Source organism: Rhinolophus ferrumequinum, chromosome 15 (assembly GCF_004115265.2).
Source record: "Rhinolophus ferrumequinum isolate MPI-CBG mRhiFer1 chromosome 15, mRhiFer1_v1.p, whole genome shotgun sequence".
NCBI lineage: Eukaryota > Metazoa > Chordata > Mammalia > Chiroptera > Rhinolophidae > Rhinolophus > Rhinolophus ferrumequinum.
This window is the reverse complement of record NC_046298.1, coordinates 19,066,623-19,093,577: the sequence shown is the minus strand read 5'-3', so window position 1 is coordinate 19,093,577 and position 26,955 is coordinate 19,066,623.

Sequence of the window (26,955 nt, the reverse complement as noted above, 5' to 3'; positions counted from 1 at the left end):
CCATACAGCTATCCACACCCTTAAAAACTGTATTCATTATCCATTGGTAACCCTACTAGAAGCCATACCTGATGGCTTTATTAGCATTTAATTGTGAAATAATAACTATGTTGTACACCTGAAACTAATACACTATTGTATGCCAACTATATTTTAATAAAAAAATTTAAAAATGGGGAAAGAAAAAAAACATAATGGAAGGCATCCAGTGACGATTATAGACAAAATCATCAGGAAAAAAAAAATTACCTAACCATTTGTCATGAAGGGTGTCATGCGGGGTCTCTGGTCCCGCTCCCCACATAAGAACACAGGACATGGTGAGGCCAAAAAGGAACACCCATGGAGCTATAGATAGGGGAATCACACCATTACAGTCTTGTTGGCGGCTGGGTTGGAGACACGGGAAGCAGGAACCACACGATCCGCAACCTGCCATCTGCTCCTCTGCCAACCAACCCCACTTGTTAACTGCAATCCTCGCTTCCTAGCTTAGCCACGGCAGTTAAATCAGTGGCTAATGGCTAACCGGTAACAGCTGATGGCCAACTAGTCACAGCTGATGGTCATTTACTCCCCAAGCCAGCACCTTTCCACGTGAGGTCAAGAGCCTGGACACTGCTCTCTGGGACTCTGTCGCCAAAGTCCACCCCTCCAGGATCTCGCCTCACAATCTACGGCGACAAGCGTCTTCCACAAGGGTCCCTGTGCGAGAAGCCTGGAGGTGAATGCAATATCCTGGACACAGCCAGGCTCTCTGGGCACAGCCAGAGTTTCTCAAGGCACCACCAGTCCTTCTGGGCACAGCCAGACTTCCTGGGCACAGCCAGGGTTTCTCAGGGCACCACCAGTCCTTCTGGGCACAGCCAGACTTCCTGGGCTTCTTAGGGTACCAACAGTCTCCCCAGGCACAGCCAGGGCCTCTCAGGGCACTGCCATTCTCTCTGGGCACAGCCAGACTTCCTGGGCACAGCCAGGGTTTCTTAGGGTGCTGCCAGTCTTTCTGGGTACAGCCAGTCTTTCTGGGCACAGCCAGTCTTCCTGGGCACAGCCAGGGTTTCTCAGGGTACTGTGCTGGAAGAATAATGGCTCACAGCCAAGGTGCTTACATATTCTCGATGGCGGCCGGTCAAGACACTGGAAGCAAACGTACACCGGTTCCACTACATGGTGGTACATTCCCAAGCAAATAGTCAAGTGGTTCATCAAATCAAGGATGAAAGGCAATTCCCCATAGTCCACAGTCACACGCCAGGGCTGTGCACTGGCCCCACCACGTGTGCCCTTTCCGCAGGGGAACGCCTCCAAGTCCTCCCCAACCTGGGGGTGAGGAACAACCTTGACCTCACCCACATCTCCCACCAACGACTCAGCAAGCGTTTCCTCCTGGGACTACAAGTCCCACATCTGGGCCACCCCAGCAAGCACTTTCCAGCCCACATGGCCTCAATGACCATTGCTTTCTCTGGCCTATGCTGGTCAGAGAACCATCCATGTCTTCCCATCCCTCTACAGGGGTCCAGCTCTCTGGCAGCTGCTCCTCCTGGTCTTCCTGAGACTGAGTGTTCATACACACAAACTGCTTCACCATCCTTCGGGAAGCTTTGGCCGGCACTGTACCCTGCTCACTGCACCATTTGTCATGCAGGATGTCATGCATGGTCTCTGGTCCCACTCCCCACAAAAGAACGCAGGACATGGTGAAACCAAAAAGGACATGGAGCTAGAGATAGGAGAGTCATACAACTATAGTCTGGCTGGCAGCTGTCTTGGAGACACAGGAAGCAGGAGCCACACAATCCGCAACCCGCCATCCGCTTCTCTGCCAACCAACCCCACTTGCTAACTGCAATCTGCCTCCCTGCACTCCGCAATCTGCGCTTGCTAGCTTAGCCACGGCAGTTATATCAGTGGCTAATGGCTAACCAGTAGCAGCTGACAGCCAACCAGTCACAGCTGATGGCCATCTACTACCTGAGCCAGCACCTTTCCACGTGAGGCTGAGAGCCTGGAAACTGCACCCCTGGCTCTGTCCCCACATTGCACCCCCTCCAGGGTTTCGCCTCACAATCTACGCGACAAGCATCTTCCGCGAGGGGCCCTGTGCGAGAAGCCTGGAGGTGAATGCAATATCCTGGACACATCCAGGCTCTCTGGGCACAGCCAGGGTTTCTCACGGCACCACCAGTCCTTCTGGGCACAGGCAGACTTCCTGGGCTTCTTAGGGTACCACCAGTCTCCCCAGGTACAGCCAGGGCTTTCAGGGCACTGCCACTCTTTCTGGGCACAGCCAGGGTTTCTCAGGGTACCACCAGTCTTTCTGGGCACAGCCAGTCTTCCTGGGCACAGCCAGGGTTTCTCAGGGTACCACCAGTCTTTCTGGGCACAGCCAGTCTTCCTGGGCAAAGCCAGGGTTCTCAGGATACCATGCTGGAACAATAGTGGCTCACAACCAAGGTGCTGACATATTGTCAATGGTGACCTGTCGAAACACAAGAAGCAAACATCCACCAGTTCCACTGCATGGTGATACGTTCCCAAGCAAACAATCAAGCAGTCCATCAAATCAGGGATGGAAAGCATAGTCCACAGTCCATAGTCCACAGTCATTTGCCTGGGTTGTGCGTTGGTCTCACAATGTGTGCCCTTTCCGCAGGGTGAGGGCTCCAAGTCCTCCTCAACCTGGGGGTGAGGGACAACCTTGACCTCACCCGCATCTTCCACCGAGGACTCAGCAAGCGTTTCCTCCTGGGACTACAAGTCCCCATCTGGGCTGCCTGAGCAAGCACTACCCAGCCCACACGGCTGCAATGACTCTTGCTTTCTCTGGCCTATGCTGGTTGGAGAACCGTCCTTGTCTTCCCACCCCTCCATGGGGGTCCAGCTCTCCAGCAGCTGCACAGATTTTCCTATGCTGGTCAGAGAACTGCTCGCAGTGCCAGGTATCCAAACGGGTGGAGGCCTCGGTGTAAAATGTGCACAACTCTTGGAGCCCAGAGCAGCAACAGACCACCAAGAGGAAGATGATGCTTGCTTTGGCCAACAGGGTGGGGTGCCATCTGGAGGCTTTAGAGGACCACCAATTCACCGAGAGGTCACATTTCTCCCAAGCAGATGGCGTTTTCCTGCTTCCGGCACTGCTCCTCATGGGCTTCCCGAGACTGAGTGTTCATATGCACAAACTGCTCCACTGCCCTTCAGAGAGCTTTGGCCAGCGCCATACCCTGCTCGCTACGCCATTTGTCATGCACGGTGTCATGCGTGGTCTCAGCTCCAACTCCCCACACAAAAACGCAAGATATGGTGAGGCCAAAAAGGAACACCAATGGAGCCATAGAAAGGGGAGTCATACCACTATATTCTCGCCTGGAAACTGCACTCCTGGATCTGTCCCCACACTCCACCTCTCCAGGGTCTCGCCTCACAATCTACACGACAAACATCTTCCGCAAGGGGCCCTGTGCGAGGAGCCTGGAGGTGAGTGCAATATCCTGGACATCATGCTGGCTAACTGCAATCCGCACTGGCTAGCTCAGCCACCATTGCTGCTAGCGTAGCCATGACAGTTATATTAGTGGCCAATGGCTCACTGGTTACAGCTGACGGCCAACTAGCCACAGCTGATGGCCATCCAATCACAGTTGATGGCCATTTACTACCTGAGCCAGCACCTTTCCACGTGAGTCTGAGAGCCTGGAAACTGCACTACTGACTCTGTCCCCACACCATTTTCCCCATGTATCTATCTGCCAGGGATGTGCTGTTCCTACCCTGTTGTTTTATAATGGCTACTTTGGGATATTTAGTCCGGAAAGCACAAGACTACCAAAATTAACCCTTTTTTTTTTTTTTTAAGCTATCTGCACATACCAGCTATCTCTGAATACAAGAATCGTAGGTAAGAAATTCATGCTAAGATTTAGCCACCACTAACTTTCATTGCTTATCAGAGCATGAACCTCCTGAGACCATCCAAATAAAAATAAAGAACTTAACAACTACCTAAATGTCAGATTAAATTTCATAATATTAATATCCAATAGTCATTGCAAGTTTCAAAGAGAGCAAATATCCTTCATTGCAACTCACAGGAGAAATTTCTCATCACAAGCAATGATTTTCTATCACTGTGCACAGCCATAAATTTTCATAATAGTATCAACCCTTTAAGGTGATATGGTGTTTAATTTAAGAAAGTTCTGTCCTACAAGGGTAGAAAAATTCTCAAACTCACCTTTCAAAGGTTTTTCTTTTCCTCTGGTAGACAAGAGGGTAATGTTGCGTCCAGTGCAATACTGGCAGTGAGAGAACGAGAAGGGGCGAAGAAGGGTTAAGAAAGAAACAGAAGTCAAGAGTTTATGCACTAGGGGGCAAGGGTCTCACAGCCTCAAAGGACTAAGAGCCCGAATCAGGCCACCTTGTGGCTTTTATTGATGTTCACGCAAGGAAGTGGCATTGTTTTCTCCATGGTCTGTGAATTTCATACATTATACTAGGAAACTGATTCAAACCAATCACCCTTGCCTGCAAGCAGCCGGAACTGAAAGTCCCAGGATGTTTTAGTAATTGTTGTATGTACCTCCCCTAGGGACAAAACCTTTATGCTGAAACTTACAGATATGAATAAATGGATAACTGATATTATCATATCATTGAATCTCTTCCCAAGCAGGTTGTGGGAAGGAATATAGCCACAGAGGCAGAAGCTCTCCTTAGCCAGGGGAAGGTGGGTGTCTGTGCCCACCTCTATCAACCTCGTGAGTTCTCCAGATGGCCCCTATGCGACTGTGCCTGTCTTAGGTTGTTCCTCCCTTGAGGAATCTTACCCGTCATTGACTAACCAGCCATCCTTTGGAGCCAAACAGGGAGACATAAGGTCTAAGCACAAAGGTAAAGCAAAGTCCCTGAAAGGATCAGTCTCACAGACTCTTCTTTCTTTAGGGGTAGGTACGAGGGGACAGACTGGTAGGCTGCTGTGTGACAACAGGTAATACAGTTTTGTTTTGTTTTTTCTCTTCCTGGCTTTGAAATACAGGCATACCTCGGAGACATTGCGGGTTCCGTTCCAGAACACCACAATAAAGCAAGTCTTGTAATAAAACAAGTCATAATTTCTATGGTGGTGGAGGGTCTCGCTTTCATTTTTGTAAAAATCTGCAACATCTATGAAGCACAATAAACCCATGCCCAATAAAGCGAGGTATACCTGCAGCCTACTACCAATTTATGTTCTCCTAGAATTTAGAGCTGACTCCCAGTCCTCTAGCTTGCAACAATTATTCAGAAAATTTGAAGCCAATCTATGTTGAAGAAAATCTACATGGAAGCAAACCTAAGTGTGTCTCATGACAGTAAATGCCATCTGGAAATGGTACCAATGAAAGCAATAATTATAGGCAGTTAGGTTTTTTGTTGTTGTTTTAAAAAAAAAAAAAATGCAGAGAATATACCTGTCTTGTGGGGACTGGATAACAGGACATATGGAAAACCTAACCCAGAGAGGCAGTTAGTTCTTGTCCCCCATTTGTGGGTGGAGAAAGACAAATGAAAAAGTAAATCTCTGCATTAAGATTAGTTCTGGTGAGTTTATCCATTAGGAATTGATCCAATTAGATGAAACTCTCCTGGTTAGCTTGAGTTATAGTTTAGAAATCATAAGACAAATTAGTTACTTTCATCTAAAGCAATGAAATGATCATTTGGGCATTAAATTGAAAAAAAAATAAAAGGTTTGAGGAGGCTGCACTTATTTACTCTAAATGGGTTCAAATGCTAATTAGCCTCAGCTAACAATTCAAAACCAGATTTATGACAGGAGATTCAGAGATGCAAATAAACATTGGGGAAAATTCTTGTAAAAAGAGCTTTTCTGGCATTTGTTTGCAATCGGAGAAGCAGTCTTTCAAATCACAGGTGCTCCAACTTTAGCAAATATCAGAATTTGTGCTTGTTAAAACACATGTGCCTGGGCCTCCTCACCAGAGATTCTGATTCAGTAGGTCTGAGAGGGGCCTGCAGAATTTGCATTTCTAACAGGTATCCCAGGTGATACTGATATAGCTGATCTAGAGAACATCACCTTGAGAAAAATTATTTTAGATATAGCCGTCTTTGATAAATAATTTTAATCTAGTAAAATAAGCTTTCAAAGGAAGTCATGGGTATGATTTACTTTAATATCTAAGACAACACAAACAATCAAACTTTCCTTAGCATGAGCAACTGACAAAATAGCCAATGTTTGTCTTAAGTTGGATATAGTTTAAAATCCTTTTTTCAAACGCCATTTTTGTGAATTATTTTAAGAAAGTGAGTCATCATTTCGTTAGCACATATCTATGCAAATGCATCTAGTTAAATCAAGATCAAAACTGGAAAACCATGTTATTTAGTAATTAACATCTAATTATAAATTGCATATTTATTATAATGAAAACAATGAATTCAGATTATGTTTGAGACTAAGAGAATAACTGCTGGTACTCATGGCTGGCTGAGTGATTATCTGTTCTCTTCCATAATGAAAAAAATGTTATGATTATTCAAATATTGTACTTGTGGAATAATCACTGTAACTCTTGAAGCTTGCAAACTGTGACATTTACATCCTGAATTAGTATTCAAATCAAGTCTTTCAAGAAGTAAATTAACTCTCTCCAACGACTGCGTCTGCCTCCAGGCAAATTTTAGTGACTGTTTACCACCATGTAAGTTCAGTGGTTAGTTGAACTTCAGATACGAATAAGTGAACATAGCAGAAATACATGTAACACCCCATCAACCCACTAGGCATTTTCAGTATAAACAAACCATTTTACTAACTTAACAATGTGTTTTGAATGAAGCCTATTTTCACTTTTAACATAATTCCCAATTAAAACAAAGAGGAAGAGCAAAATCCACTTCTAAGTAGAAACTGCACATTCTTACTATTTAAGAGCCCAACTAAACCAAAAATTTGTTTGTATCCTCTTCTCCTTTCACATGTTTTTCTTGTATCAGATGTTTTTAAAGCCCTAATCTGACTTTTCCAACCCATGTCGTGACCCCCATTTAGATTCAAGGATGATCTCACTAACAGTTGAGCATGTGGTCTCTTCATACAAACAAACTTGGGAAAATTCACTATTTGGAGATTAATGATGAAGAATGATGGTACAACCAAAGAAAAGAGAATTATGGAAGGTGTGTCATTCTCATTCTTCTTTGAGTTTGGGATTAGGAACCTGACACACCTGTATGTGCAAATGTCCCCTGGAAAAAGCATCACTAAATGAAAAGCTAAAGAGGGAACCCAGAGAGGGGATGTGTTTCCACAGATGATTTTACTATAATGAATATATAATCCAGAGTACCAGCATTTCTAACACTTAATCAGAACAATGAATTTTATACACGTGTGTGTGTGTGTGTGTGTACACCCATAATACACACTTGTTTGACTGCCCACAAATTTACATTGTTTTAACTGCCTTGTATCCCCTAAATTTGAGCCAATATTTTTGGGTATTTATTAAATGAAAACACCATCTTTTAAAAATTATGAATTGTTATAACTGCTATGACTATATATAAAATCACTAAGAGTTTCTACATATAGCCAAAATGGAGTGACAGACTGGATTTACTCTCCCGCTTCAATTATAAATGGGACATAACATGTGAAATAACAGTGTTGGATGGACATCAGACAAGAAAGGACAGTGATCCATGAGAAACAAATAAGGCGAGCCCTACGATTGCCCCACCCTCGGGGCCTGGAGAGAGTTTCCAGGCCCCAGCGCATGAAGAAGAGAACCCAGGCACAGCCCAGTGACTCCCTGAGTTGAAGAGATGGAGCTGAGAATCTCGGGTGTCCCAGCAGCTGTAGTTCTCTGGGCAGAGTACTAGAGAGGAGAGAACTGCCCAGAGAGAATCCCAGAGATCTGCAGAGGCTCCCCTCAAGCTTTCATTGGAGAACTGACAGGCACACGGTGTGAGGAAACCGCCCTCACACTATGGCTGAGAAAGAAACACCTGAAGGATTAGACGGAACAAAACTTTGAGCTCCCCCGGGGCCAAGCATAATACCTGTCCCCATCAGCCAAGCTAGGAAAGCTCATCAATCCAGCAGCTTTCAGCAGAGTCCGCAGAGGGTCTTGCCTCAGTAGTGGAGAATAGTTAGGCCCTGACAACATCACTCTGGTAGTGCCTAACAAATCTTAAAAGATGCAGCCAAAGGATTGAATGACTTTAAAGCAACGAAGCTGTGTCCTGGGACAAACCTCAGGAATATGTATAGAACACAAAAATATCCAGCCCCCAAAAAAGCAAAATTCACAATGTCTGCATCCAAAATTTTTTTTTATAATTAAAAATGCCAAGCACACAAAGAAGCAGGAAAACCGGACCCCATAATGAAGAGAAAATCAATCAACTGAAACCAACCCAGAACTGAAATCAGTCAGAGATGCTTTCTATGTGGCCACAGAAACAATTGAGGGACAAAATCCAGACTAAACTCTCAGAGTAGTGCCTACATCCAACTCAACTGCATAGCGTGCAATTTTCTCATTAAAAGAAAAAAACACCAAAAACCAATAGATCAAACTTACCAACCTTACATAATGCACACGCTCCGTACACCTTAGAAAATAAATAAAAGAAACAACCCCCCCAAAAGTGACAGTTAAGATAAAAATAGCAACACTTGTTAAAGCTGCATCAAAATACTGCTGACCAGCACACACTGGGATCACTAATAGCAAGTGGAGGGCTGGAGTTATAGCTGCTTAGAAATAATCACTCTTAGGATTTTTCTCACCTTCACATATTCTCTATTAAACAGGATCACCCGTGGCAACCTCTTTCCCTTTATTTTTCACATTTCCCCCAGATCGCTGGTTCTCAAACTTTGTCTGGAATCCCTAGGAGAACTGTGACAACACAGAGATTGGGTCCCAGTCCCTGAGGTTCTGATTCTGTAAGTCGGGGGGCGGGGGGTGGGGAAAGGTGTCCTAAGAGCTTGCCAATCTGGGGACCATACCTTGAGAATGACTGCCCTGGAGAATATGTGGTATTTCTCATCTATTGAACCTGGACTTGCAGGACACACCCAAGCATCTACATTTTTAGGAAAGCTAGAATCATTGGCGATTATGTTCAGCAAGTCACGTGAGGCCAGGAGCAAACTGGGGAAATGTACAGACCTTCCCGATTTCAAAATGAAATTTGCCGTGGCAAGCTAATTGTTTGCATCTCTTCTGATAACGTTCTCTCCCCACCCCAACCCCACCCCCATCACATTTAGGGGATAAGTTGGATGCTGTGTTGGGGGGGGCTGAAATTAGTAGAAGACTGAGATGTCGTGCTTGGATAAGGAATTTCTTTGCTACCTACACCAGTCTTGATCCTACATGTACACCTTTGAGAAGCTTGAGGTGCCACACAGGATCTGGGATCTCCCAAGGATTTCACCAACAAAATCTGCCAACTTACTGTCTTCTTTTAAATTAACCCAGGACCTGCAAAACCAACAACTACCGTATTTTATCAAATTTGACATTCATCAAATCACTATTTTATGTAGCACCAAGAAAGAAAAAACATGTTACAAACTATGGTACACGCCATCAATTGTAACATTCACTTTGATTTCCAAAATGTTAAACTATGATCTTAGAATCAATAAAACCCACTGTAAAAACAAAAACAAAAACAACAAAAAAAAAATGTGCCCTGACTTTGGTATTGTAACATTTGGGGCCATTTCTTCACGCTTTCTTACAGCAGTTAACATAATGACTGTCGTAATGCTTATATGGGCCTTATGAAATCAGTGAAATCCCAGCAGATCTATAGATTTTTTTTAATGGAGAATATTTTAGAACTTTTTATTCTGAAATAATTTAAGTTTAAATTTGCAAGACCAGTGGGAAGAACTTCCATAACATTTCTTTTCTTAACCATTTCAGAGTAAGTTGCAGACATCGTTCCCTTCAGCACTTAAATACTTGAGCATGTATTCCCTAAGAACAAAGATATTCTCTTATTGAACTATATAGTGCAGTGATCAAAGTCAAAAATTTAACGTTAATACCATTAACCACTGAGCAGTCCATATTCACGTTTCTCCAATTGTGCCAATTTAGCATTTAGTATGAGATGCAATACAGCCTCACACATTACCGGTGATTGCCATGCCTCTTTAGTCTCCTTTAATCTGGAGACCCATCTCTGTCTTTCATGATATAGACTTTTTTTTTTTTAAGATAACAGAATAATTAGTTTGCAAAATATCCCTCAGTTTGGGTTTGATAATTCTTTCTCAAGATTAGATTCCAGTTACACATTGTGAATACATTTTTGGCAGGAATACCACTGAAGCAATACTGTGTCCTTAGTGTATCATGTCATACCATGAGGCACACACTGTCATTTGTGTCCCACCAGTGGCAATATTAACTTTGATGACTTGGTTAGGTGGTGTCTGTCAGGGCCCTTCACTCTAAAGTTACTCTTTTCCCTTTGTAATAGGTACGGAGAGATTTTTAGGACAATGTCAATATCCTGTTCCTCATCACATTTTCACCCAATAGTTTTAGTATCCATTGATGATTCCTGACTGAATTATAGCTAGGATGAGTGCAAAACATTTTCAAGAAAGATTTCAGCACATCTAAATTCATTCTAGTGATGAGGCTTGTTTTCCATGTCATATCCATTGAGCTTTCTTTATCTTATAGTGCTGTCTTATAGTTTTTACAAGTTGTTTTAAGAAATACAGAGATATAGGGAGGAACATGACTTCTTTTTCCAGCTTTAATGAGGGAACATGATTCTTATTTAAGGAAATTCAGGGGTTTGATGGTGGTATCTTACCCCTCCTACTACCTCATTTTATCTCCAGTAGAGCATAATAGAGCAGTATACAGACCAATAGAGTATAAAAAAACTGGGCCATGTAGAGGCAAAAATCAATTCTGTTTAGGATCTATAGATCATTTTTAAAGACATAACTCTAAAATAATATTGGTTCAAGTTGCTTTTCTTGTATTTAACACTTAAAAGTGTAAAAAACAGAAGACGTGAAATATCAGAATAGTGTACCAAAGATGGAGCTTACATCTTTTCCTGAACAGTTGTTAGAATATTGCTATGTAGCAATGGGACAGAGAGTTAGATTTTGGCCTCTGACAAGGAAGAACTTACTAGGATGAAATATGTGAAATTGCCATTTTAGAGGTCAAAAGTGGTTGCAGACCAGCAATTCCATATGCCTACTAGCTTCCTGAGACGCAAGGGCTCAAGTCAGATGGTCCCTGACGAAGGAAGATGTGACAGAGTAAAGCCATCCATGCAGCATTATGAGGAAGGTGGACTAAATCTACCCTAAGGCCCTTCTTATCCTAAGGTCCATGTTTTCATGAATGGTTTAGGCACAGTCCTCTTTCAGGCTGAGTCTGGAGAGGGACTTCTCTCTGCTTCCTTAACAGGATGGATTTACCTCTTTCACGCTGTTTTACAACTGTTCACTCACTTATCCCTATGACTATAAAAGACTTCAGAGCACGTCATTTGGGTATAAAAGGGGAGGGTGACCCCTGAAGGCTGCAAAATATATACATACACAGTTTACAAAATGGAAAATTTTATAACTGACTGTAAGAAGAAAATCATTGTTTTGTCTAAATATTGGCTGAGACCAAATACCAAAGTTTTCCTCCGAGTGCCCTTAATGATAGAATTTGAGCACATGACTGAATCTATAATTTTTACATCTATAAAGTTATTACTGTAGCCCTCACCCTTGCCTTCCTGACAAGTATGTTGTGGGATTACCGTGTTTCCCCGAAAATAAGACCGGATCTTATATTAATTTTTGCTCCAAAAGACACATTATGTTCAGGGGATGTCATCCTGAAAAATCATGCTAGGGCTTATTTTCCGGTTAGGTCTTATTTTCGGGGAAACACGGTAACTCACTGATTATTGTGATGAATTTGAGTTTCTTCAGGAAAAACATGACGTAAAAACAAAAATAAAAACTAGCACTGATGCAGCATGTCCATACTGAGACTACTGACTTCCCATTTATAAAACTAGATCTCTAAATACACAGAACAAGCTGTAGTTAGTAAACTCAAACACCATAAATGATTGATTTTTTTTTAATTTAAATTGTGCTGTTGGGACTAATTTTGCCAATTTGAAGGTTATTCCTAAATAACTAAATCCTCATTTACACTGCTAACTAGCTCTTTAGTACATCTGCAAATAGAACATATTACATTCCTATCCTCTAACAACTTTCCCATTAGCTACAGTAAATGCTGTGTACTTTCGTTACCCATCAGTTCCCCCACAGAGTTATGGGTTACAAGTTTAATCGTTTAATTTGCATATCCAGCTGAGGTAAATTAGAAAAAGTCGCCACACTCATTACACTTTATTGCATTACAAACACAGATGTCTGTTTTCCTAGACCTGCTTAACCTTGACCTAAAGAAAGGGATTAGAGTAATACAGTGAGAAAATATACACTGTTCACTTGGCTTCTCACATCTAAGCTACATTGAGTTTCCCAGAAAATGAGAGAAACTTAGTTTTTTAATTAAAAAAGGTAGCCTCAAAAAAAATCACGATAATCAGATATTGCTTTCCTTATGAGTTGTCTGTTAAAAAATCTTTAGCTATTCTTTCCCTGCACAGACATGAGAAAATTATTTCCGTAAAGAGTAACTTCACTACATTGAAAAAAATACTTTCTTTGTTAGGAAATAATACCTAGCTAGCACCTAGCTTAGTGTTAAGGCTGGTGGATTTATTTCACAAAATTAAAGGCAAAAAGCCAATGAGTGGGCAGCCAAACGCTCTCCGGAGTTTGTGGCTTTCGCTCACTCAGTAGGATCATATGTCTCCATCACTGGTACTTTTAACAACTATGAATGAGTCAGCTGTTTCCTGCTGCCCTCAGATCACTCCTAGAAGATTCCTTCTGCACACCTATGCGAGCACATGGTAGGGGGAACATTTGTTTATGATTATGTGGCAAATCTTTGATAAGGGACCATCATCCCAGCTGTCACATCCTACAAATGGGGGCAAGTCATTTGTATATGTAACTTATACATAACTATAATCAAAAATGCAATGCAAAATTAAACTTGAAGAAGTATCTTTAAACCAAACATAAAAAACCCACTATGTATATGATGCTTATGGTAGCTTTAAGGGAGTCTCTGAAAGTCAATGAAAACCAATGTATAAGGGAACCATTTTCAAGTTGAAGGACATGGGAAACATCTGGCTTCACTCTCAAGTTAAAATTGGAGCTACATATGCCCAGAGAGATGTTTCCCTCAAGATAAACACATGGTTAGAGGGAACTGAAAGAGGAAAAACCAGAAAAAGGAGATAACGAGTAAAGTATTCCAGAAAATATTTAGGTGCAAAAATTACCTTAGGTAACATGAAAAAAATGTATGCCCCAGAAAGACAATGATATCGGTGACCAAGAGAAAATATCGATAGAACACACAAAATTGTGCTTTATCTTCACAGCTCAAGCATCTTTACCATGAGGCTAATGAGGTTTCAGCTTTACAGCCCCTCACTTGCACAGCCCATTCAAAGCCCTGGAGAGGACTTAGCAATGTGTTTTTATAAAATTTTCAAAGCCAATATATTTTTAACCATAATTAGTTGGGACATTGTCTCTTTCCATTCTGACTGCACACTGTCACACTTCCCGTGGCAGGTGGCACTACAGTGACTGCAGGCAGTTTTGATGCTTGGTAAAGCAGAAGTTGAGTTGGGAATACATTGACTTGGGGGTTACGGGATATACTAATGTGTTTTGCTGCCCCTTCCATGTACAGTTAAAATATTGCTCATCTTCCTGGAGGAATGGCTTCCAGGGGTACTGCATACTTCCCACTGTGCCGCTCACCCAACTAGGTGACATGAAGGACCAGAGTCAGAAGTTGTGTCATGATATGACCAAGTTTGAAAGGTATCAAGCCAGAATCTACTCTGTAAAAAATTCTGCCAGTCATCGGATGGATAAAATAGCAAGCAGAGGATTCAGTCCTCATCAATGCATAGTCAAAACAGAAGCTCTCTCCTATCAGAAATGATACAGTACGTACAATGGAAACACAGTTTTTTCTTTTAGTAGAAAAGTTTAAAATATACCATTTTAACTACATGCGTAATTTACAAAGATGTCTTATAAAGTTTTAATAAAATAAGACAGAAAGTACAGACTCCTGATTTGGATGTATATGAAGGATACCTTTTTTGGCTTCTTTAAATTTATTTATAAAATAACTAAGTTCAGATAAAAATTAATGGAATACTAACAAAATAGACAAAGATGAGAGTTGAAATCAATAGAAATTACTGACGTCAAGAAAAGAATTGTATCAAAAATGTTTAAGTCATAGCAAAAGCAGTCATTTATTAAAGGAAGAGATAAATATTGACTAGTGAAAATGAATACATTCTTGGAGTGTTTGATCATTAAATTAATAAAGAGGAGGAACCCAAATGAACACATTGGGAAAAAGATTACATTTCTTCCTGATTTGACAGGAAGTTCTGATACTGATGAAAATAACATAAGACTTACAACTGTATTAGACATTGACAACAATGAATGTTGTCCATTCAAAGATCAAGACTATTCTGAAAAAACGAAATGCCTTGAAATCTCATAGCCCAAACAGAAAAGAAACATGGGGGCAAGTTTCCTAAATTTAAATCTTAAACAATCTTAAAAATTTACATGGCAGGATTTCATTCTTTTTTATGGTCGAGCAATTTACACACACACACACCTCACATCTTCTTTATTCAATTGTCTACTGACAGACACTTGAGTTGCTCCGTATCTTGACTACTGTAAATAATGTTGCAATGAACATAGGGGTGCATTTATATTTTCGAATTAGTGTTTTGGATTTCTTCAGATAAATACCTAGAAGTGGAATTGCTGCGTCATAAGGTAGTTCTATTTTTAATTTTCCGTAGTGGCTACACCAATTTTCAATCTCACCAAATGTGCACGAGGATTCCCTTTTCTCCACATCCTCACCAGCACTTGTTGTTTGTTGATTTATTGATGATGGCCATTCTGACAGATGTGAGATGACATCTCATTTTTGCGACAACATGGAGGGTATTATGCTAAGTGATGTAAGTCAGACTGAGAAAGAAAAATGCCATATGATCCCACTTATAAGTGGGATCTAAAGAACAAAATAAACGAACAGACAAAACTAGATTCATAGATACAGAGAAAAACTGATAGTTGACAGAGGGGAGCTGGGTGAAAAAGATGAAGGGATTACAAAATACAAATTCATAGTTACAAAATAGTCACAGGACACAGAGCATAGAGAATATAGTCAATAATGTTGCAACATCGATGTACAGTACTATGTATAGTACTAGACTAATGGGAGGGATCACTGCATAAATGATATAAATGTCTAATCAGTGAGCTGTATACCTAAAACTAATACAAAATAATATTGAAGGTCAACTGTAACTGAAAATAAAAATAAAAATTTACATTGCATTACCAATAGCTAGGACACTAAAATAAATTTTTCTAAGCATCAGCAATAAAAAATAAAAAGAAGTCAATCAACCATGCTAGAAAAAAAGACTGAATTATCTTTCTATCCTCTGACTATAAAGCAAAATTTAAAAATCATTATCAAATATATGTATGAAATCAGCACATACACCTTGACTTACACAATGTTAAATGTCAATTATACTTCAACAAAGCTGAGAAAAATTCAAATTAAGCTTAAAAATCATTGTCAAGTTTATGCAGCCAAAAACTATAAGGAAAAAAGTATCATTGAAGTGTGTTAGGCAAGTAATTAATAAAAATGGTGTGTTATTTTCCTAGATCACGTGGCTTTTGTTGTATTTGTCTGCCTTTTTTTTTTTTTTTTTTTTGTCTGCTTTTTAAGCTTTGTAATTTTTGTGGGGTTTTTTCAATCTAAATATTTACTTTCATACATAATTTGTACCCATCGTTTTGTGTTTTCTTAAAGAGGGCTCTAAAATTTTCTAAGTTTTAGGCCGCACAAATCCTGGATCTGCCTCAAAGCCCCACTGTCTATCTCATGTATGCACGTTTGCTGCAGAGAAGACAGAAGCCAAACGTTTAGAGTGAAGCAAGTTCTGCCCAGGCATAATATTGTCCAGAATCCTGATGGGGCAAAAAGTCAAGATCAAAGTGAAACATCCTCATGAAAATGGGACTGACCTTGTATTTCAGTGGATACACCTTCCCCCAATACCAATAGCAACCCTTACTTTGCCTAGAAATAGAGTCACTGGGGCTTTTTCGACTGTTGCCATGTTGATCCTCAGCTAAGTATCATAAAACACCATGTCTAAAGGACTTTGCACGCGCCATCCTGTTAAGATTGTTTCCCCTCTGAAGTACATCATTTTTATTAAAGAATTACTACCGAAAAATAAAAAGAGTATAGGAGAATTGAACTACAAAGCTCCACTTTCCTAATTCTGGATTTTTGATTAGGTTGGTAAAAACATGGAATTTTCACCAGTCTAGATTTCAATGTTTCCAAAAACCACAATTGATTTCCAAGCCTGTAACCTTTCCTTGGTCCTCACTTACATTTGTTATGTTATACCTCCTTCCTTTTGTCTTCCTAAACTTCCTCTCCAGTGTCCTAGCTGATAAGACTTAGAGAATACCAACAAGCACTAATGACAAATTCATTCTGAATTCTTTTGTAAATATAAAATCTTTGGGGGATATAAAAGAAGGGCTGAGAATAGAAACTTTACTTGAGGCCAGCTGGTTATCATTTGGCCAACCTTGAAACCCTTTAATCCCTGGCAATGAGCCAGTCTTTATCCTCAGAGCAGCAAAAGACTCAAATGTAAAACAATGAACACTTATGAGTCCCTTGTTGATCTACTTCTGCAAGAGATTCGGTTAGTTTTTCCAGCAAAGGATCTTAAAATCACACTACTGAAAAGGGCTCAGAGGGGTCATCTGCTGTCCAGACTGCCAAAAAGGCTGCATTTAAAATAATCAAAACAGATATTCATTGCTCTAGTTCTTAAAATTTTGATAGGACAGGAGTTTCTCTCAAACGCAAGTCTGCACTGGCTTCAGGAGCCCTGGTGCTGAATGAAAATCTATAATGCCGGCCAACTGATCAATACGCCCTCAACTGCAGGCACATTGTAAAGATGTCTACATCAGAATAAACAACTGGCTCCAAGAACGACAGTAATGTGTGATAACTCCCAATGGGAAGGTTTTACCCCCATGAAACATTTAATCAAATTAGGCATCAGAAATCACAATAACTTATATGGAAAAGGAGCTCTTCATCCAACCTTTTAATTAATATCCTTATTAATTACCCACCCAATGGAATGCTAATCTATACAGATCAAGTTTTGCTGGACTAAAAAGAAATCCCGTAAACAAAGATTCCTTTTGATTTGCCAGATATAAAGTTTTTTGTTTTGTTTATTAATTTTAAGGTACAGAACAACACAGAGGGTGCCAAAAAAATGTATACATTTTAAGAAAAGAAAAAAATGTATTAAAATTACGCTGATGGTAACCACTTTGAGCACCTCTTGTAATTGCAGCAGTCAAACGTGACTTGTATTCATCTTTTGTTAGCGGTATGTACTGAGTATTACAATTTTAATAGTTTTTCCTTTCTTAAAATGTGTATACATCTTTCTGGCGCCCTCTGTATATATCGTATAGAGTGTAGATGGAATGACTGGCCCTAAATCTTTACCCTTACTTGCAACCCAACCCTTGCCGTGGCCTCACAATGGGCATGGGTCCACGGCCCATGGCAGAAATAACAGTGAAATGGTCTCTTCTGAACGTCGGTCCACAATTCCGCCGTGGCTGCTCTCCGTGCTTCCATCCTCTGGTGCACACAGTTCTCTTACTGTGCCACCTGCATTCCCCTATTGTACAACCACTGATGCCTGTCAGACAGACACAAGGTTTTATTTTCTCTCATTTTGTCTAATTTATAATCTCACCTAGACAGCTAGAACACAAGGTAACAAACACCAAAAGGATTACTGTTGCCTTCATTGCTTTTACAATAAAATTAGGTATTAAGCTACACACCACAAAAACCAGTGATTACTCTTTAAAGTTAATTGAATAAATTAGTGGCATCGTCAACTTTTAAAGCTATAACACATTGGAAAGATCATCATTTATCAGACAAGACAGAGGGTTAAGTGATTTGCTCAAGGTCACCAATGCTACTCTGAAAAAACCCAGGAAAAGAATGTGACCGATGCTGAGAAATTTTCTCAGCCCAATGCTGAGAAAAACTGCTATATCCTTAGACTCAAATTAAATTCTGAGAGGGGGATAGAAACCAACACCTTTAAAGAGACAGGTCAGTGTAACCCAAAGGGTGTCTGCAGAGGAAAAGAAGGAAGGAAAATGGATATTAGAGGGCTTTAGTAAAGAAATGAAAAAAAAGAAAGAAAAGAACATTACACCACAAGGCAAATTAGTTTCAAAATAATTTCAGTGGTAACAACCAAGGTGATGTTCATCCCAACACGAAATTTGGGGAGAGCACATTCTTCTGCCTTCATGGCTCTAATACAATTGCACAAGCCATAATATATCATATTTATTTAATGGCTATCATCCTGTACTACTCTGGGTTTTCCAGAAAAATAGACACAATAACCAAATGTGTGTGTGGAGAAAGAGAGAGAGAAAGAGAGAGAGAGAGAGAGAGAGAGAGAGGAGGGGGGGGGAAGAAAGATAGATTAGAGGAAAGGAAAGGAAAAGAAAGGAAAGGGAAAGGAAAGGAAAGGAATAGACAAATTTTAAGGAATTAGCTCATGCAATTGTGGAGGTTGGCAAATCCCAAATCCGCAGAGTAGGCTAGCACGCTGGGGATCCAAAGAAGTTGATATTTCATCTCAACTCTAGAGGCAGAATTCCCTCTTCTCAGGGGAAGTCAGTTATTTTTCTATTAAAGCCTTCAACTGATTGGATGAGGCCCCCACACTATGGAGGGTGATCTGCTTTACTCAGTGTACTACTGATTTAAATATTAATCTCATCTAAAAAACACCTTCACAGATACATCTAGAATAATATTTACCTACATATCTGAGTACCATGGCCTACCTAAGTTGACACATAAAAATAACCACCATATCTGTTCATTCAACAAGCTTTTATTCAGTGCTTCACAGTGCAAAACACTGTGCTAAGTGCTGCTGGCAAAGAAATGTTAGCTGTTATAGTAATGGTTTTATTTTCAACACGTAATGTGAGCTACGTTGGTTTGGCACACGATTTGACCACCAACTTCTTTATGTTTCTTAAAACTCTTATTATCTTTACATAACTTTCCACAAGATTAATTAGCTAATGTGCTTAAGGAGCGCATTAACTAACACTGCTCTTAAGATATGAATAAGAAAAGTAGCTTAGTATATATTTCAAATCACTAACAATAAGGCTCTAATTTGAATATAGGTATATGAAATAGAAATACTGTATCATCTTGCCACTATGGTGCAAACCAAGGTCTAATTTTTAAAGTAATTTACTTATAATTCTTTTAAAAATAATGCCTTGAAGTAATTAATTTTTTTCATGGCTAACAGAGCTTTGGAGAGCACAATTTGGTATGGGCAGAAAGGGCAAGAAAATTGGTTATTTTAAAAAGAGAGACAATGACTTAACCGGTCAACTAAACCAGGGGGTATACTTTTTATCATACTTTTTTTCCTCAGGTTAGTAGGTTATTAACCTGTATCCTGGGGTGAGTGAGCACCAATTACATCAGTGGGACAGATAAATGAAATGCAAATTAAAAAAATAAATATATCCTGACATTAGCGTCCTAAGCATATATTTATTAAAAATGAAAGGTAAAATGTTTCCTCCATTTTAACTTTTGATACATGGAGATGGGGAAAGAAGCTGGACAGGTAAAGGTTTTTGTTTTTGTGTTTTCCTCCATTCCTTACTCTACATACAGCATTATAATAAATCCATTTTAAGATCATTCAAGTGGACACTCTCTGTTAATCACTATTTTTTTAAATGGCTTTCTTTGGGAAATTATTCCCTACTCTATTTCAAATTAGAATGGCACATCTGAAGGCCATGCCTGGGTTTGCATAAACATTTAATTACTAAAGGGAAAAAGCAATACTTTCACCAGTTTTCACCAGTGATGTAATTTCAGAAGCCTTGGTTTTCCACACACTTCACTATAAAGAATATTTCCTCCTGGATAATCAGTCCTACAGTCTATGAAAGTCCGGCAGATTCCTAGATCTGCCCCTTTCAAGCTATGTGACCTTGGATACAGACTTCATCTCTACCTGCTTCAGTCTCTTCATCTGTAAAATGGAGAAATTATGAAGTTGTTTTAAAGAATGAGTTAAGATTTGTAGAAGCTGTAGAAAAGTGCCTACTACATAATAAGTACTACATAAGTGTTAGTTATTACAATTTTTATTTCACAGATTAAAACCAAAACTAATTATCCACAATGGTAATTTGCATCATAAAGGAATGTTTGTTGACTAACTTCCCTTCCTTGTTACACTTCCCCAAAGCCCTCCTCTGCCTCAGAATCTACTTCCAGGGGAACCCAAATTAAAACAAGCCACTTGATAAGACATCTTAGAAAACTCTGCAGTAAAGGGTTTTAGATCATCTTAGGGAAGCTAGTATAAGTACAACTGGTTGACAAAATCACCAAACAATCTCATGGTATGTTTGGATCTTAACCTTTATCATCTGTGTGGACTGGCGTTTAAAATCAGTGAGGAAAGGCTGAATTAGTCAATAATTTAGCCTATAATTTGGGAGGCAGGGAGATTAAATTAGATCTCTTACCTCACAACCCTACAAATGCCAAATATGTCATTCTGATGTGGAAAAAGCCTTCTAAAGACAGAAACCTCATTCCTACACCCCAAGGTCAGCTCCCAGGCTTCCCACCTGCAATGGAAATGAGAGTGTGGAATAAACAAAAACTGAAAAGTTTAAATTATAAGATTTGGAAATTGATCGCACATGGAAAACCCGCAATTAGGAGTCTCAGAAGACTCTGTGACCTTGATCTTGATGACAGACTAAACAAACTGCATACCGCCATCTCGATCATCTCACTCTCATGCTTCAAAGCCTTCCATGGCTCGCTACTGACACTCAAACGAAGCACAACAAAGTACAAAGTCCTTTAGCTGAATATTGTGATATTCAAGACCCTAACCTGCTTTCCAAGCCATTCTTTATGCTCCCCTGTGTCTCTCCCATGTCCAGCAATGATGAGTGACAGTACTCGTGGAGCATTACCACAGATGCTCACCCGAGCCCTGGTATCTAGAGCACTTATTGGGGTTCAGTTACCCAGATATGGCTGATTGCTCATGTGACTGATCTTTAGTCTCCAGTCTTTCCGAAGTTTGAACTGGTACTACATGGCCCAAAGCCCCCACCATGAATCTCATTGGTAGAATATCCAGTGTGGCTCAAGACCCCAGGTAAACAAAGATACTCTTATTAGGCAGGACATTCCAAGAAGCTCTCAGGAGCCGAGGGAAAGGCCTCTCTTTGGGTAAGGTTTATTGTTCCCAATATATCTTAGAACAAAAACTCCTCATCACAGCCTTCAAGGTCAGATAACATCTGGCCCCTACCTGCCTTTCCTCATCTCCATTTTCCCATCACTTAATCTGCTCCAGTCACATCAACCTTCTTTCAGTTCCTGGGATACACCCAGCTCCATCTAAGAGTCACTGCTCTTGCAGTTCCTTCTGCCTGGACGCCCTTCCCCAGATCTTCACACGGTTGGCTGCTTCTCATCAAATTAAATGTCACCTCCTCAGAGGGGCCTTTCCTAAACATCCTAGCAAAAGCAGCCGCAACTTGCCTCCTGACAGACACACACACACATAAACACATACACACACGTGCACACTACGCATATGCATGCACATACTACACACACATACATACTTCACACACATGCATGTGGACACAGAATATGTACAGACATGCCCACTCTGCCCCATTATTCTGTTTTCTATATAGCACTGCTCAGGACCTAAATTGTATTGATTAGTTGTTTATTTATTGCCTCTCTATTGTTTATAATAGAATGTGGTAAGCTCCATCTTATTCTCCAATCTCTTCCCAGTATACAGGTACCGAATATCAAGTATGTGTTCAAAAATATTTGTGGATTGACTATGTGCCTTATAGATTAGACAAGGATAGACACAAAGAATTGTAAGTTGCCTGCGCTGGTTTCAGATCAAGTATATGCATACAGCATTAAGAACAAGTCTCTTTTTCTTAGCGAGCAAGAGACTAGACATCATATGCCATTTATAATTAAGCAAGGGAAACCACTAACAGGAATATATCAAATTAATGAGTCTGATTTTCCCATGTGGATTGTTAAATCAAGTCTCATTATTTTGTGGACATACATTATGCTGGTGACTTGATTCTATCAGGTTATCAGTGGTAGAAAAGAAAATAGAAGATGCCAGGCTGGACTGAGGAGAGCAAAGGTAAATCACCTTACGTTTTCTTTCCTATAAGAAAAATCTGAGTTCCTACTCAGTGGTACCCAATGGAAAGCTGATTATTCAGCATTTAGAAAGAAATGAGCTACTGAAGGAGAGAATAGTCAGGCCCAAAATGTGCCTCTTTGGCATAAGGATTATTTTAGCTGAAGACAATTCAATTCAAGGACCAAAAGATTCAGGTAGAGCATCTATCTTTTTTTTTTTTTTTTTTTTTTACCTCCCCCTTAACTGCCTAAAAGAATTTAGGTAAAGGGCCTGGTCCAGGAAGGAACTATCACCAGAGATAAATACAAAGAGTATGGGAGAGGCGTGGCAGGCTTGGGGGAGCTCGACAGGGCCTGTTTGTTCAAATTCCTCTGGCAAACATTTGTTTATCAAACATTTGCTCTTCCCATCTCCCTGTGAATTGTCTTCCCTCCCTTTGGAGCCTTAGACCCCTACCTTCTCACCTTAGCTAGGCATGGCATATAAGCCACAACTGCCTGTCTCTGAGCCTTTCACGTCTATGTGAGCCTACCGTATGTACTAAATTAAATTCGTTTTTCTCCCGTTAGCCTATGTCAATTTAATTATCAGACCAAAGGAATCTAGTAGGGTAGAGGAAAAATTTTCGTTCCCTATAACACTATCAAGCCACAAAAGACAAGAATGAATCTTAAATGCATAGTGCTAAGTGAAAGAAGCCAATCCTAAAAAGCTACTCGCTGTATGATTCTAAATATATGACGTTACAGAAAAGGCAAAACGATGGAGATGGTATAATACCAGTGGTTGCCAGAGATTTGGTGTGAGGGAGGGGTGTGGTACGGTCGAATACATGGAGCACAGGGCAGTCCAACCATTCAATATGCTACTGTAGTGGGGGACACATGTCTTTATTCATTTGTCAAAACCTATAGAATGTATGTGGGGGTTCAGAACAGGCCTCCCCAAAATGTACCATGTCGGCATGTGAATTGTTTAGAGCTGAAAGCAATCCAGACCCCGCAGGTTCCTGAGAAACTTTTACTTCTCCCTTAAAGAATTCAAATTAGAGGCCTTGCCCACAGTAAGACTTGCCACCAGAAATAACTTCTTATGATCTATCTACAGGGCAGGACAAACTTCTAATTACTGAACATCGACTCTTCTTATAATCCCACAAATGATCTTCTTCCCCTCTAAAGCTCCTAGGTGCCTTACCTCAAAATGTCATATGTACCTCATTTTCCCTTGCTGTTTCTGAACTTCTCGTGTATGTGGGGTTCCCATACAAACACATGTAGTTAAATCTTGTTTATCTGTCTAATGTAGTTTCAATTATTAGACCAGCTGAAAGAACATTGGAGGGTAGAGGAAAGCTTCTTCCTGCCCCACATGTACGACATCAGAAGTAAGCGCTAACGTAAACTACGGACTTTAGTGAAAAATGATGGATCAACATTGGCTCATCAACTGCAATAAACGTAAGACAAGATGTTAACAAGGGAAACTGGGCCGGGAGACGGGAGGAGGGAACTTACAGGAATGTTGTACTTTCCCCTCAATTTTTTGTAAGCCAAAACTGCTCCAAAAAGTAAACCCTATTAATAAAGAAAACAAAAAACAAAACAAAAAAGTACAAGCTGCATTTCTTTTCATGGAAACTTGAGAGGCTATTTCCTCAGTTCTAAATGTTGACGACACACCGCGTCCTACCCATTTTTTCAGTTAATTACAATCTATTTCCCATCACATTTTTAGATTCTATGTAACAGATGGTGAAAATGTCTATTCTGAAGGCCTAAAAGTATTTCTGTTCAAGAATAGTGGCTATTATCCAGCATCCAGCACAAGGGTTGGAATACCCTGGGTAGGGTGCAGGGAGAGGAGGCCACACACCAGGCAACAAGGGGGGAAAATAGAAAGCAAATCCTCAGGGTGCTAACAAGAATAGAGGTAACTCCTAGAGGAATTAAAAGTAACCCCCACCAGGAACCTAGGGAAATCATCTATACAGAGAAAGAAACGACTTGTTTGAAATTCATTCATACTGACAGGGTCAATAGAAAAATTTCAATGTAAATAACAGGAGACCGTAAATGTGTGTTTTCTGAATGCTGACGCATTGGGAGCAGAAACGAAGCAAAGCTTTCTGCAGTGGCCAAATGTTGCCTCTTATCACAGCTGAACAGCCATTAAAAAAGGAGCCTGAGAATGTTGTGAATGTAGATGGAAGCCAATCAGATACCCCTGCGAGAGATTTGTAAAGATTTTTTTTCTCTATTTTCCTTTTGGAACGGGTAAGATTTGGGGGAGTAATAATTAGCCATTGTCTTAACCTCAGAATAGAAGTAAAATTTAAAAGTGATTAAAGCGGCTTTTTTCCCCTCCCTGGAGCATCTTCACCTTTATGCCACCAATTTTTCATTCCCCATCAGCAAGCTGGGGATAGTAATTCAGGAAACAATGGCAGCAGCACCACAGCACTGTGGGTTTAATGCTATTTCTGTCTCTATAAAATCTTCAATAATTTGTTTACGACTTCCAAAATTCAACAATAGTGTGCAAATGCAATTCCACTTATGTTAATGTGTGCTTCCTTCTCGCATATCAGATTCTGAATAAAAATTAGGCAAGTACTCTGTTTTGAAAATATATAAGATGTGAACTTGCTGGGAGGAAAAAAAAAAGCCTTCCAAATGCACTATCCTATCAACCACATTTTTTTGACTTAATAACTTAAGTGAACTGTTAGTGAAATTACAACCTGCTTGTGACACAATAAATTTACAACAAAATTCATTCCATAAATTATTCAATTCCGTGACTGCAGTCAAGGAGAGAAATATCACCAGGAGCAGGGGATTAGCATGTGAAAGGAAAAACCCATCTCCCCACCGAAACAATCACTGTCAAAGCCTCCTATTGGAGTTTTGTAAAAATTACCATTAAGAACACACATTTAAGTCTTTGTAGTCCCTATAAAAGGGCTAAGTATTTGATTTACATTAGATTCATTTGTTCTTGCTTCAACTGTCTCTTTCTCCCACAAACCATAACTGCCTCAATAAATGCTTGCTCAATCAAGTGTGCATTAAAACAAAAGAATTTAACTTCAATAAAAGTGATGAATCAGGGCCAGAAGTTAACTTTTCCTTCCTCTGTATGTCTTGCTACCAGGTAAGTAAAGCAGACATTTACATTTGCTGTTCCACAGGAGAATATTATCAGTTTCTATTATGTGGTTGGTTGTATTTGTAGATTTGTGCATACATTATTTGAGTCCAGACTTGCAGGGCAAAGGGATTTCAACCAAACCACATTTGTGAACATGTTCTATGGGCAACATATCTATGTAAATAGGACTATCAACTTTCCACCAACTCAATGCATGAGAGATGGTGCTAGTGGACTAAGGAAAAATTTCTAGGATCAAGATGGTTTCCTAAGATCTGGAAAACAAATCCCCAGCAGTTGGTATTTTTAGCCAACTATTGGGGATCTTGCTTGCCCTACACGGTAGCTGCTCTTCAATAAACCAAAAGAGTAGATCTCGTCACTTTTTCTTAAAACAAGATGGTGGCTGTCTTCACATAGCAACACATACAGAGTTTTCATTTCAGTAGATGCCTTGGAGTTTATTTTTCTTTAGGTATTACTCTTTTTCTCATAAATAGTGTGTGGGAGGCAGAATAATGGCCCCCGAAAGATATCCATGTCATATTTCCCAGAATCTGTGAATATGTTACATTACCTGGCAAAGAGGAATTAAGGTTGCAGATAGAATTAAGGCTGCTAATCAGCTGACCTTAAAATAGGGAGATTATCCTGGATTATCCACGTGGGCCCTGTTAAAAACAGGACCATAGGCCCAAAATGGAGTCACTTAAACAAAGTCACACATCACTGAACTAAGACTTAATTAGTTTCAACTCTTCCAGAAATGGAATCTTAAAACAGTCCATCAGGAATCACCTGATCAGCGCTAGTTAGGTACGCTGCCTGATAGGCCCCTGCCATCCCCTAAAGGAAAGTAACTTTGCAATAACCAACCCTTTATTTTTTTTGCCTTTTATAACTTCCTTGTGCCTGCTCCCTTCTGCCTATAAAAATCTTTCATTTTGTACAGCTCCTTGGAGCTCCTCTCTGTCTTAGATCGGATGCTGCCCAATTCGAATCGATCTTTGCTCAAATAAAGTTAAAATTTTTAATGTGCCTCAGTTTATCTTGTAATTAGCAATGTAATCACAAGAGATGAGGGAGGCAGAAGAGTGGGTACCAACGTGATATGATGTGAGAAAGACTTAACCAGCCATTGCTGGCTTTGCAGATGGAAGAAGGGGCCATGAGGTAAGCAATATGAGCGGCCTCTAGAGGGTGGAA